General features: G+C 43.0%; 1 pseudogene; it reads right to left on the minus strand.

Annotated features, from left to right (window-relative positions):
* Window positions 1-9,721: 9,721 nt before the first annotated feature.
* Window positions 9,722-10,231, minus strand: LOC110285894 (annotated as a pseudogene).
* Between the last annotated feature and the right edge of the window lie 2,808 nt (window positions 10,232-13,039).

Genomic DNA, 13,039 nt, shown 5'->3' on the forward strand with positions numbered 1-13,039 from the left:
GTGACACATGCTTTTTTGTTGTTTTTTTCAAGACAGGATTTCTCTGTGTAGCCCTGGCTGTCCTGGAACTCACTCTGTAGACCAGGCTGGCCTTGAACTCAGAAATCCGCCTGCCTCTGCCTCCCAAGTGCAGGAATTAAAGGCGTGCGCCACCACTGTCTGGCCTCTGGCTGAATTCTTATATGGTACGTACCTCTTGCTGGTTAAAGGTCCTGGCACATTTCCTTGGTTTCAGATTTCCTGTCTCCAGGGTGGTGGTCATTATAGTACCTATGTCAAAGCCTGTTTACATCATGTGAGACAGGCATGTAAACTCCACAGCACAATGCTTAGCACAGGAAACTGCTCAGGAAATGTCAACATCTCATGTCCCGCCTTTTGGGGACCTCATTACTTTGGGAACTGAATTGTGACCAAATTGCTACACTGAGACTCTTAGGATTCCTGAAGCAGATTATCTCCACCCTGTTGCTCTTGCTGCTTGCTTCCAGCCCCGGGCACAGAATAATCTGACATAAACTTTTAATAAGCTTTTTGACATAAGACAAGTTATACTAGGCATGGGTAGGCATGGTGGTGCATGCCTTTAGCCCCAGCACTGGGGAGGCAGAGGCAGATGAGTCTCTGTGAGTTTAAGGCCAGCCTGATCTACAAAGCTAGTTCCAGGACAGACAGGGCTCTATTAAACAGAGAAACCCTGTCTTAAAACAACAGCAAAAACATCAACAAGAAAAAAGAGAAATAAAAATACATTAATTTTTGCAGATAATATGGATTTTTTTTCTTGTGAAGACACATTAAGGAGCCTTCTTATCATATATTTCACCCTCAATTGGGAAGCTAATTACTAATTTGCTTTGATGACGCCTTCTTTCTGGGCTGGAGAGATGCCTCAGTGGTTAGCAGCACTGACTGCTCTCCCAGAGGTCCTGAGTTCAATTCCCAGCAACCACATGGTGGCTTACAACCATCTGTACTGGGATCTGATGCTCTCTTCTGGTGTGTACTCATATAACTAAAATAAATCTAGAGAGAGAGAGAGAGAGAGAGAGAGAGAGAGAGAGAGAGAGACCCACATGCCTACGGTAATATTTGTCCATCCTTTAACACTTAGTGGTAATAGTTCCAGGATGTCTTAGCTGGGTCAGGGCTAGGCTCAGGCTAGTCTGATGATACAGTCAAGGCCCTGGCTTGCCTGGTGGTCATGGAGCCCTGAGAACAAGAGGCTTGGTCCTGGACCATTAGTGAGTTCAGATAGCACAGTTCTTGTGTTTCAAAGTTATTATGGGATGGCTGGATGGGTATTCATCATGGCCAGAGTGGCCCGGTCCCTGGATGTACTTTTAGTGCTTAGTCAAACAGGGCAGGGAGTGGAAAGGCTCTTCTGAGCATTGCACCCTTTGAGGCTGGATCAAATGGGTTCAGCATCTCACATCTTTGGCTCCTTTTGTGAGTATTAATAGGCCTTTTGAAAGCTCCAGGAAACAGCTTTGAAGGAGAGGTTCTGAGAGGCTAGACTGCCTGTGGTCAAGCAAAGAGGGAAGCTTACTGCTGATGAAACTCGAATATTAATGCTAATGTCATTTATCTCTGTTCTAAAGACAAATAGAAGCTGAGCTATTTTGGATTGCTCCCTCCCCCCCCCCCCAATGTCTCAACATCAGAGACCTTATAAAAAGAATGCTGATTTCCTTATAAAGAAAATAACACATAAACACTCTTCAGGGCCAGCCATTACATCCTGTACTTACATATTTATGTATTTAATTTTAATTACCCATAAAACCTGGGGCGGTACGGGGACATAGCAGGCGCTAAAAGAGTTTATATAGTAGAACGTGTTGCTGATCGTGCTGGGCACGGAGGTTTAGACAGTTCATTACTGGATTGTGGTTTCTTTTCACAAGCATTGGATTTTCTGCCATGACTCATGCTAACAGGAAGGCAGATGAAACATCTCCACTGATAACTGGGATGTTTTCTCTTTATGACTTAAACCGAGATTCACTAACATCGGAACCAGATACGATCAGGGCTGAGCAGCGACAACAGCAGCAACAACAACAAAAAAAAAAAGAGTGAAGAATTTTTGTGGTGAAATCATATTTCCCCCCTTTGATGAACAATGCTGATAGAAGTTCCTCTGCAAAGGGTTTTCCTGGCTCTGAAGACATTTCCCAATAGCTTCTAACCCCTTATCACTAGGGTGGCTCTCTGGGCATTCTTGTTTCTGTATCTCGTGCAGGACAGATAGAAGATCGCTGGAAACTTACCTAGTTAGGCAAAGCTCTTCCTACGCCCTCTTCCAAAGAACTCCCCTGAGCTGGGGGAGTTTGTTGTGTTTGTACATCGTCTGAGAAACAAGAGGTTCTGTTGGCTTCTGAGACCCTGGAAATACAATGACACTGGGGCTCAGGGAGAGATGGCACTATCAGGCTTCCTCTTCCTTTGAGAAGTGGGTCTGGAATCTGAGAAGGCCAGCTTTGGGGAAGTTATTGTCCCTGAGTATTTTCCTTGTCCACCCCCCCCCCTTATTCCAAAATGCATTGTTATTGCTTAGATACCTTTTCTGTAATGAATTATAAGATTTGGCATCTGCAATAAAAGCTATCCTGTTCTTGAGTCCTTGATTTTTTTTTTTTAAGAGGGTCTAGCTATATAGTTCAGCCTGCCCTTGAACTGTCCCAGGCCTTCTAGTGCTGGCATTACATGGCTGAGTGAGGAAGCTCTACGTCGTCTTTGATTTTTAACATGATAGCTAAGCTAGATCGAAGCCTTATATTGCAGAGCACAGGTATGTAGCTCAGAGGCACAATGCTGACTTAGCATGTATGAAGCCCTCCCTAAGTTAAATCCCAAGGACCACAGAACGAAGTAAAGGTGGTTGAAATCATAGTGTTGCTTTGCTCGCCTGTACCTGTCTCTTCTTTCCCCTCTAATTATAAGTCGGGGGCAAGGGCTTGGAAAGGGACGCTGGAAGAGGCCTTTTCTAGCCTCTTCTAGGCTTCTCATAGCTTCCTGGTGAGCGTTATTTGTCAAGTGCCTGTTGTGAACCAGGCAAGACCATCCATCCAGTAACCCTCTGTGGGAGCAGGTAGTACAGTCCCTATCATCCTTATGAGTCTGTAGGGCTCAAACGCTTAGAGTGCAATTTAACCCCTGTTCTGTTTTATCCCTGTACCACAGAGGACAGACAGGAATGCATTCTGTGAAGTCTAAGGCCTTCTCAGTTCTTTTGGCTTCTGGCTGGTACCTTCCAGGAGAACCGTCTGGTTGTAGGGAAGGGAAAGCAGAAGAAAAGGAAGGCCACAATAGGGATCTAACCAAAGGAAGAGCAAGAGATTACTTGAGAAATTGCTGGCAGATGTGTGTTCTGGTTTTGTTTCTGTTGCTGAGATAAGATACCCTGATACAGAGCCACACAGGGCAGGAAAGGGTTTGTGTGGCTTATAGTGACAAGGTACACTCCATTATTTTGAGGAAATCAAGACAGGGACCTGAGAAGCTAGCCGAATCACATTCACAGTCAAGAGCAGACAGAGACACCAAATGGCCCTTCGCTTGCTAAGCTAGCTTTCTCCTCTCTCATACGGTTCAGGACTCTTTGCAGGGAAAGGTACCACAGTGGTCTTCCCACGTAAAGTAACAACTAATTCTCCCTGCATATACCCGCATTATAAGCCGGATCTGGATGGTCAACTCAAGTTGGCAGTTAAAATTAACCAATACAGTGAGGAAAAAGAAAGATACAAACCAAAATCCTGTAAAATAGCAGCAATGGTCCCACAGTGTCCTTGTTTTGTAAGGGGGAGGGGCATTTTCCTGGCTGCCCTGGAAGTTGACCAGATATCAGTACTTAATGCTCTGCTCTATCTAGTGTTTTTGCTTTTTCAACCACGTTGAAACACAAGGCGTTCAGATAAGTAGGCTAACCCACCTAAAGGAGAGGGTCTTATTCTTGTCTCCACCAGCCCTTTCCTCTACTCTTTCATTTTTAACCCTCTTACCTGTTAGTCTATAGTCTCTTTGCCATATCAACATGAACAATCACTGTGTTCCTAATGAGTGCGAGCTAACACAAGGGTGCAGTACAAAGAGGTCCTTGCTTAGCCTGTAGAACACCAGCAGTTCTCAACCAGTGGGTTCAGCCCCCTTTGAGAGTTGAATGGCCCTTTCACAGGGGTCACCCAAGACCACTAGAAAACACAGATCTTTGCATTATAATGCATAACGGTAGCAAAATTACAGTTATGAAGTAGCAACAAAAATAATTTTCTGGTTGGGTCCCCACAATGTGAGGAACTGTGTTCAAGGCTCGCAGAGTGGGGAAGGTGGAGAACCACTGCTGTAGAGGAAAAGCAATGCACACACACTGTAAGTTGGATACAAAGGCTATGAGAGCAAATGAGTCTGTTAGAGAATCTCGCCTTAGAAAAGAAAATTTAAGAAAGGAATATCGAGCCGAAAAGAAAAGAAAAGAGGGCTGGTGAGATGGCTCAGTGGGTAAGAGCACCCGACTGCTCTTCCGAAGGTCCAGAGTTCAACTCCCAGCAACCACATGGTGGCTCACAACCATCCGTAACGAGATCTGGCGCCCTCTTCTGGACTGTCTGAAGACAGCTACAGTGTACTTACATATAATAAATAAATAAATCTTAAAAAAAAAAAAAGAAAAAAGAAAAGAAAGGAATATCATGGGTTCTGATGGAAACACATGGCAGGCGGGAAATGACGTTTGTAGTGGTATCGTTTGAACAAAGACTTTTATACCTCCATCTCAAATACTAATTTTACATAAAAATATGTATTTTCATATATATATATTTTTTTAATGTGGCAATCTTGACTCCTAAGAATTGATGACCTTGGGTATTCTAGTTGTGTAAGGAAACTTTTTCTTTCCGTGTGGCCAATCTTGAATTTTGTGGTGTTGTCAGCTTTGCACCTGTTCTGCCTTCGGTAAGCATCTCGCCCACACAGCACCAACACCCACAGTGCAATCAACAGTCATGTGCAGAGAATAAAATAAAAATATGATGGAATCTGTTGACAAGACTGAATTATTTTCCCCCCACCTAATCTGTCAAGTATAGTAAAATGCATCCGTAATGTGCTAGGGTAAACCTCACTGGGTTGTGCTGCCTTGTTCTGTTTTAGGCCTTTTGTATCTTATTAGACTTGACTTTCTAGTGTTTCCGTAAGAACTTTTGCATCTATAATCACAAATTAAATTTGCCTGCAATTTTCTCTATGGCATTGCATTTTGTTCAATTCTGTACTTCTCTTTTTATGGAGATGGAATGATGTAAGTTACTCAGGAGTGACTTATTCTTTCTTAGCTATGTAAAACAGTTCAGAGCTGTGCCTTTTTTTGTTGTTGTTGTTTCGGTTTGTTTTTTTTTTGACCAGGTTCTTTGTATAACAGCCTTGGCTATCCTGAAACTTGCTTTGTATAGCAAGCTGGCCTTAAACTCACTGCCTCCTGAGTCCTAGGATTAAAGGTGTGTCCCCTACCCCCAGACAACAATGAATGGCTTCTTTCCCCTATTTTTATTTTTTTTTTCCTTTTCTCTGGTTTTTCAAGGCAGGCTTTCTTTGTGTCTTGTTGACTATCCTGGAACTTACTTTGTTGACAGGCTACCCTTAAACTTAGAAATCTGCCTGCCTTGTCTCTTGAGTACTGGGATTAAAGGTACGTGTCACCAGACCTACCTTTGACCTGTGCCTCTTGTAGTGGGTAATAGATAACTTTTAAATTTTAATTTATGGTTGGTGGTAGAGTCAGTTTTTCTTAGAAGTCATTTTGGCAAGTCACATTTTAGTTATAGTAGACATCTGTAATTTTTACTAGCTTGGGACTTTTATGCTTTTGGGGAGGTCGCCTACATTCCCAGTAGTTTCAGAAAGACCAAGGTAAAGGCGCTGCACAATGTGCTCACCACAGGGATGGGCACTGTGGTACTGCGAATAGGTTTGGCCCCCATAGTTTCATGTTTTTTAATGCTTGACCACAGAGTATGCCACTAGTAGGAGGTGTGGCCTTGTTGGAGGAAGTGCATCACTGTGTAAGTAGACTTTGATGAATCAGCCTCCTCCTGCTACCTTCAGATCAATATGTAGAACTCTCCATTCCTCTAGTACCATGTCTGCCTGGTCGCTGCCATGCTTCCCCCCATAACTGAATGGACTGAACCTCTGAGACTGTAAGCCAGCCCCAATTAAACATTTTCCTTTATGTGAGTTACCTTGGTCATGGTGCCTCTTGATAGCAATGAAACCCTAAGAGAGGCACTAGGTCTAACTAGGACAATGAGACTCCTTCCTTGGATTAATATGTAACTATTGGAAAAGTTACATAAAAGGGATACTTTCCATTTTCCACTTTGATTAGGTAACTTACAAGATGTGGTTTTTTTTTTTTTTACAAGATGGGGACAGCCATGTTCCCTTAACGTGTGTGTTTTAACTGAGAGAAAAGCTGAGTTGATCGAGAGATAGGTGGGAAAGAGAGGAAGAGGATAAAGGAAGAAAATGGGAAGGAAGAAGAAAAAGGAGGAAGAAGGGAAAGGAAGACTAGGAGAGAGAGTGTTTTCAGGAAGTCATATTACTCAGCCCTTGGATCCTGCTCAGAACAATGGCCTCAGCTGATCACTCTTAGTTTTACCCACAAAATACCTTTACAGAAAGGTTTAGGATAATGTTTAACCAAATATCTTAGCACTGAGACCCAGCCAACCTGACACATAAAATGAACTACCACAGCACCCGAGTGTGGAATTGCTATCATCTGGTAATTCTGTTTAATGTTTTGAGGAAATACCAAAGTGTTTTCCAAAATGTTGACCTGTTTATGTTTCCACCAGTAATGTTCTCAGGTGTTAGCTTTTTAAATCTCTGCCACTACATATTATCTGTATCTTTTATTGCAGCCATCTTTCTCTGTGCACGTGTTCATGTGTACATCTATTAGAGATAATGATATCATGTGCCTTTTTCAGTCACTCTCCATATCATTTTCTGAGACAAAGTCTCCCAGTGAACCTGGAACTCACAGATTTAGCTAGGCTGGCAGCCACTGAGCTCCAGAGATCCCTCTTTATGTGCCCCTCCCCCAGCACTGGTGTCACACCCCTGTGCCATCACACATAGCGTGTTCAGAGAAGACAAAGCCTTGTGCACTTCAAGCACACGTCGCACAGAGACACCAGCACTCTGTTGATTGCAACTCTCATCACGATAGCAAACTTCTGGAACCAATCTAGATGCTTAGTGATGAAGGATGGATAAAGAAAACATGGCTTGAATAAACAATGGATTTTTTTCATCCATAAATATATCTGTAGGGAAATGGATGCAGCTGGCGATGATCATATTAAAAGTGCTAAGCCAGCCTCAGAAAGACAATAACCACATTTTCTCTCATTGCAGATCCTAGATTTATAAGGCTATGTGTCTTAGTTAGGGTTTTATTTCTGGGCAAAGACACCATGATCAAGGCAACTCTCACAAAGGAAAACATTTAATCGGGGCTGGTGTACAGTTCAAACATTTAGTCCATTATTGTCATAGCAGGAAGCATGGTGGCATGCAGGCACTCATGATGCTGGAGAAGGAGCTGAGAGTTCTACAGCAGGCAGCAGGAAGAGACTGAGACACACTAGGCTTAGCTTGAGCTTCTGGGACCTCGAATCCTACTCTCCAGTGATGTACTTCCTCCAACAAGGCTACATCTACTAATAGTACCACTTTCATGGGGAGCCATTTTTATTCAAACCACCACTCTATGTAAAATTCCATATACCTATAGACATGAAAGTAGAAATAGAACTCTCTAAGGGACTAATGGGAGGGGCAAAGAAGGGGAGGATGGTAGAGTAGAGGGATATGTTTAATGTACAGCATATACTTGGATGAAAATGGCCTATGGAACACAGTGCCACATCAGATGATACTCAGTAAGGAGTGGATAAGACTCTGAGAACTCTTGAGTCCCATAATTCAGCTTTTATTGCAAATTCAAGCATTTAAAAGATTCTAGCTGACACATTCCCACACTCTGAATTTTTATTTTAGTTGTGGTGGTTTGAGTGAGTATGGCTCCCATAGACTCCTGTGTTTGGATGTTTGGTCCATGGGGAGTGGCACTATTTGGAGGTGTGGCCTTATTGCAGTAGGTGTGGTCTTGTTGGAGGAAGTGTGTTGGCAGGCTTTGAGATCTCCTATGATGAAGCTATACCCCTCGTGGCACACAGTCTCTGCTGCCTGCAGATCAAGATATAGAACTCCTAGATCCTTCTCCAGCACCATGTCTGCCTGGATTGCTGTCATGCTTCCCACCATGATTATAATGGACTAAACCTCTGAACCTGTAAGACAGAACCAATTAAATGCTTTCCTTTGTAAGAGTTGCTTTGGTCACGATGTCTCTTCACAGCAACAAAACCCTAACAAATACTTTGGTAAAACCTTTCTTAACCATACAGTTGTAAAAGCACTGAGGAGGATCTCTGTACATTGTATTGAGTTATTGTTGACATATTTTAAGTAGAAGCATTGGAGGGCTTGGAAAGATGGCTCAGCAGTTAGAGCACTTGCTGCTCTTGCAGAGGACCCAAGCTTGCTTCTCACTTCCCTTGTTAGATGGCTCACGATCGCCCCTTAGCTCCAGCTCTAGCCAATCTGACTTCCTCCTTCTGGCCTCTGCAGGAGCCTGTATGCACGTGCCCATGCATGCGGGCACAGAGGCAGGTAAAAATCTGAGTTCGAGGGACAGCCTGGTCTACAGAGAGAGTTCTGGGACAGCCAGGGCTACACAGAGAAACTCTGTCTCAAAAAACCCAGGGGGAACAAAGACACAAAGCATGATACACTTCTGCATCTTCACTTGGCAGGATGGTGGCACAGATGTGTATTCTTTTTTTTTTTTTTTCATTTCAGAGTTTTACTGTGTTGCACTGAAGGAACAGCGGGGTGTTTACACAGTTCTCTCATTCACTTTCGAAAATCTAAAGTACTTGCAAATTCTTAATACCTTGACCACTGGATTAGAACAGTAAGCATTAATATAACCAATTTCCTAGTAAATAATGTCTTACAAATAAAAACCCATTTAGAATAGCTTTAAATGCATTCTTTACAGGTAATTCGGCATGTTTATACCACTTGGTCTTAAGAATTAAAGCAAGTGTATTACTGTGATGGAATGAGGGAGACCCCTCTCATGCAATACATAGGGATAATATTCAAGTCGACAGGGACGAGGTCCCACCCTTCTTACTGTTGTGTCCATATATAATCATCTACAGTGATACGTGGGGAGCCTACGATGTTCCTCACGAGTCAGATAGACACTCTCAGTTCACCAGAAGCACCTCCTATCTACAGCTAACTTATATTTAGATGGCGTTTCAATAAAACCAAAATGAGCCCAACAAGTCCTCTAAACCAAGCTTCCAACCGGCTGAGGGCGGTCAGAAATTAATGCAATCCCTCGGAGGGTTATGGCTGTTCCTTAAGAGTGCAAGTTCAACCTGTCAACACCGGAGGTAATCATTTTATATTAATTTATACGTAATTCCATTTAAATTCTTTATCCAAGTAGAACATATGAAAACAGTCTTTCCACAAGCAAAAAATGTGGAAACATTTAAAAAATAAGAAGTCATTTTTTACAGTAACTGATCAGATTCTATAGGCTACTCTTAAAAACAGGACCTTGCTAGATAGAATCCCTTCATTGGTGGCGTTTTGCATGCACTTAACTGGACCGATTCTTCTGTGTTGTTCTAAGAGCTCACCAGAACATAGATCATGCCGTATAGGGAGTAAAAATACGCTAGAAGGTAAAAAGCGAGTTTGCACCATCCTTCCTTCTGACAGTAGGCTAGAATGTCTGCATTCATGATGGCCGTCGGGTCATAGAGGCCAGGGCCGCTCATCACTGGTCTACTCATATACCTCCAAATATGGTAAGCCAAAAGGGGCATATTGAGGCCCAGGGTCAGTCACTCTGCCGCACAGAGAAACATGACACAGAAGAACGCGTGGATGAGGTACTCTGGAAGGACAAGAGGATTCAGGGTATTGCACTGGTCTATAGGATTCTTGTAGTCAGTCTTCAGCTCATCAAATGCTATGATGTGCCAGATGGTGAAGAAGATGAGCGCGGCGGTGAGCAGCAGCGCCAGCATATAGCAGAAGGCCGCGAAAGTGAACGCCATAGCCGGGGAGGAGCTGCCGGGCGCGCAGATGTGTATTCTTAATACTTTCAAAGAAGAGGAAATATAAATCAAGCCTAACAAAATTGAGTGCCTATGTCAGTGTGAAAAGTTTGAGGGAAACAGGTAGGGATGACAGGAGACATCAATCAAATTATTTTGTTACATGGCTTGGGCTTAGAGCTATATAAATGTTTCACATACAAGACTAATTTAATTAATTTTAAAAATTAAATACAAATCTTTTAAAATTGAAAACAAATGACCATAATTGTATTCCCAGTTGATGCCAAAAAACACACAAAGAAAATCACTTTAAAGTGGTTTTAAAATGCTGTATCTTGTATCTTGAGTTAACATCCCCAGTGGTACTATGTCCTCAGAGCAAAAGCCCACAAAGCAATATTAAATTGTATTAAGTAGCCATTATTTTAAACAATGTTCACATTTTTTGAAACAATCACAGTTATAGGAGTGAAACAAAATTATGTTAATATTAGAAACGACTTTTCCAACTTTGGAATAAAGAAAGCTATATAAATTCAGAAAAACACACTTCTGTAATAATTAAAAAAAAAAAACCAAAAAAAAAAAAAAAAAACCCACCACAATCCTCCCTTCCAAGTGAATGCCACCTGCACAAGCCTACAGTGGAAAAAAGCCTGTTCAGCAAGCGGGGCTCAGAGCAGGCTATCCACCTGCAGTTGAATGAGAGTGGGTACACATCTCACATTGCATAGATCTCAATTGACATGGATCAAAGATCTTGATTCAAAACCTCATACATGGGCTAGAGAGATGGCTCAGTGGTTAAGAGTATTTGTTCTTGCAGAAGACCCAGGTTGGTTCCCAGAACCCAAGTGGAGAGAGAGAGGGAGAGAGGGAGGGAGGGAGGGAGGGAAGGAGGGAGGGAGGGAGAGAGAGAGAGGCTGGTCATGAGCATGTGGAGGGAGATGGGGGAGAAGAGACAAGAGGACAGAGCAAGATCAAGAGAGTAAGAGCAAAAGAGGAGCAACAGAGAGAGGAGAGGGCAAGCAGCCCCCTTTATAGTGATTTTATAGTGAGTCAGGCATACCTGGCTGTTGCCAGGTAACTGTGGGGCGGAGCCTAGAAGAAATGCTACCAAGGCATATGTGGAGGTCAGAGGACAAGTTGCAGGTGTCTGTTCTCTCTTAACACGTGGGTCCCTTGTTTTGTGGCATCTTCACCTGCTGTACCATCAGCCGTCCCAATTTGTCTTTAATGAGTGGGATTACAGATCCTCACCTGTCATACCAGCATGGGAGGAAGAGGCAGAGGTTGGGAGTCAAGGCCAACCTCTCGGCCACAGAGAGAACTGGGGGCTGATGTGGTCTATATGAGATAATGTCTCAAATGAAAAGAGTAGGACAGGAAAAAGAGAAACACACCAACACACACACACACACACACACAGAGGCGGGAGTAGCCTGCCTTGCCTATTCAAACTGAATTTAGGGTAACCAAACAATTGGTGATTAAAGTTTTTATGAAGTAACCCCATCCATAATGCAGAGGGAGTGACAGACACAGAAAAGTCACATGACTTGTAGTTCTGCGTCACCCGGCAGCATGCTCATCAATCCACATCAGAGCCACCAAGTGAACAGGGATGGTTTTGTGGTATAGGATTTATTTTGGGGTGGGGATGAGAATGTTCTAAAATGGTAGTCAAATTGCATAACTATGAATATAGTAAAAACCACTGAATTACACATTTAAAAAACAATAACGGGTGGGGCAAGCTGTTACTGAAAAAAGAAACAGTAATCAAAAGCAATTGAGAGACTTAAGACTTTTTTAAAGCCCAGGCTGGTCTCTATTCTTTGCCTATATCTCCTGTAAAACCCTAGTGCTGAGGTGTGTGTGTGTATGTGTGGGTGTGTGTAGTATGTGTCTGTATATACACACAAGCATGTACAAATACTCCTTCGTTGCTATGATGACTTTTTCTTGTATTATGCTTAGTTGTTTTCGATTTACGTGTAAACGGAAGTCAGTGTTTAGCATTTAAATATTCACATATTTATGTTCCAAAAATAGCTCCACATCTAGCCGCAGGGAACACTTAGATATGTTTAGCACATTAGGAGTAGGCTTGCAAATGGGAAACAGCCTCTTTCTTCCCATTTACAGACCTTTGCCTCAGATTCTCCTAAAGAGAATCAGTAGTCATTCTCTATGATTTCCATCTTCAGAGCTTGGCAAACTGGAAGTGTAGTGGGTTGAATGAAAGTGACCCCCACAGGCTCACCTGTGTGTGTGCTTAGTCCCCATTGATGAACTGTTTGGGAAGGATTAGCAAGTGTGGCCTTGTTGGAGGAGGTGTGTCACTGGGAGTAGGCTCTGAGGTTTCAGAAGCTCACAGCAGACCCTGTGTCTGTCTCTGTTTCTCTGTCTTTCTGTGTCTGTCTGTCTGTCTGTCCTGCCCACTGCCTGGGGATTGTGATGTAAAGCTCTCAGCTACCGGTCCCAACACTGTGCCTGACTGCTTTCCGCCGCCATGATGGTAATGGACTCACCCTTTGAAGCTGAAAGCAAGCCCCTTTTAAATGCTTTCTTTTATAAGAGTTTCCTTGGCCATGGTGCCTCTTCACAGCAACAGGACAGTGACTAAGATAAAAAGACACAGCTTCCTGTCCTCAGGTATGTAGGTATTAGATGAAAACCATCCAAAGAAAGAGATGTCCCCAAGTGATCTTCCCCTGAGTCATGTGGGATGGCCGGAGGCTGAAGGCTCCACTCTGAGGGGAACCTAGGGGATAAACCCATTTTTTCTTAAGAGGCACCTACATTAGACTTTA

This window comes from Mus caroli, chromosome 19, assembly GCF_900094665.2.
Source record: "Mus caroli chromosome 19, CAROLI_EIJ_v1.1, whole genome shotgun sequence".
In the NCBI taxonomy this organism is placed as follows: Eukaryota; Metazoa; Chordata; class Mammalia; order Rodentia; family Muridae; genus Mus; species Mus caroli.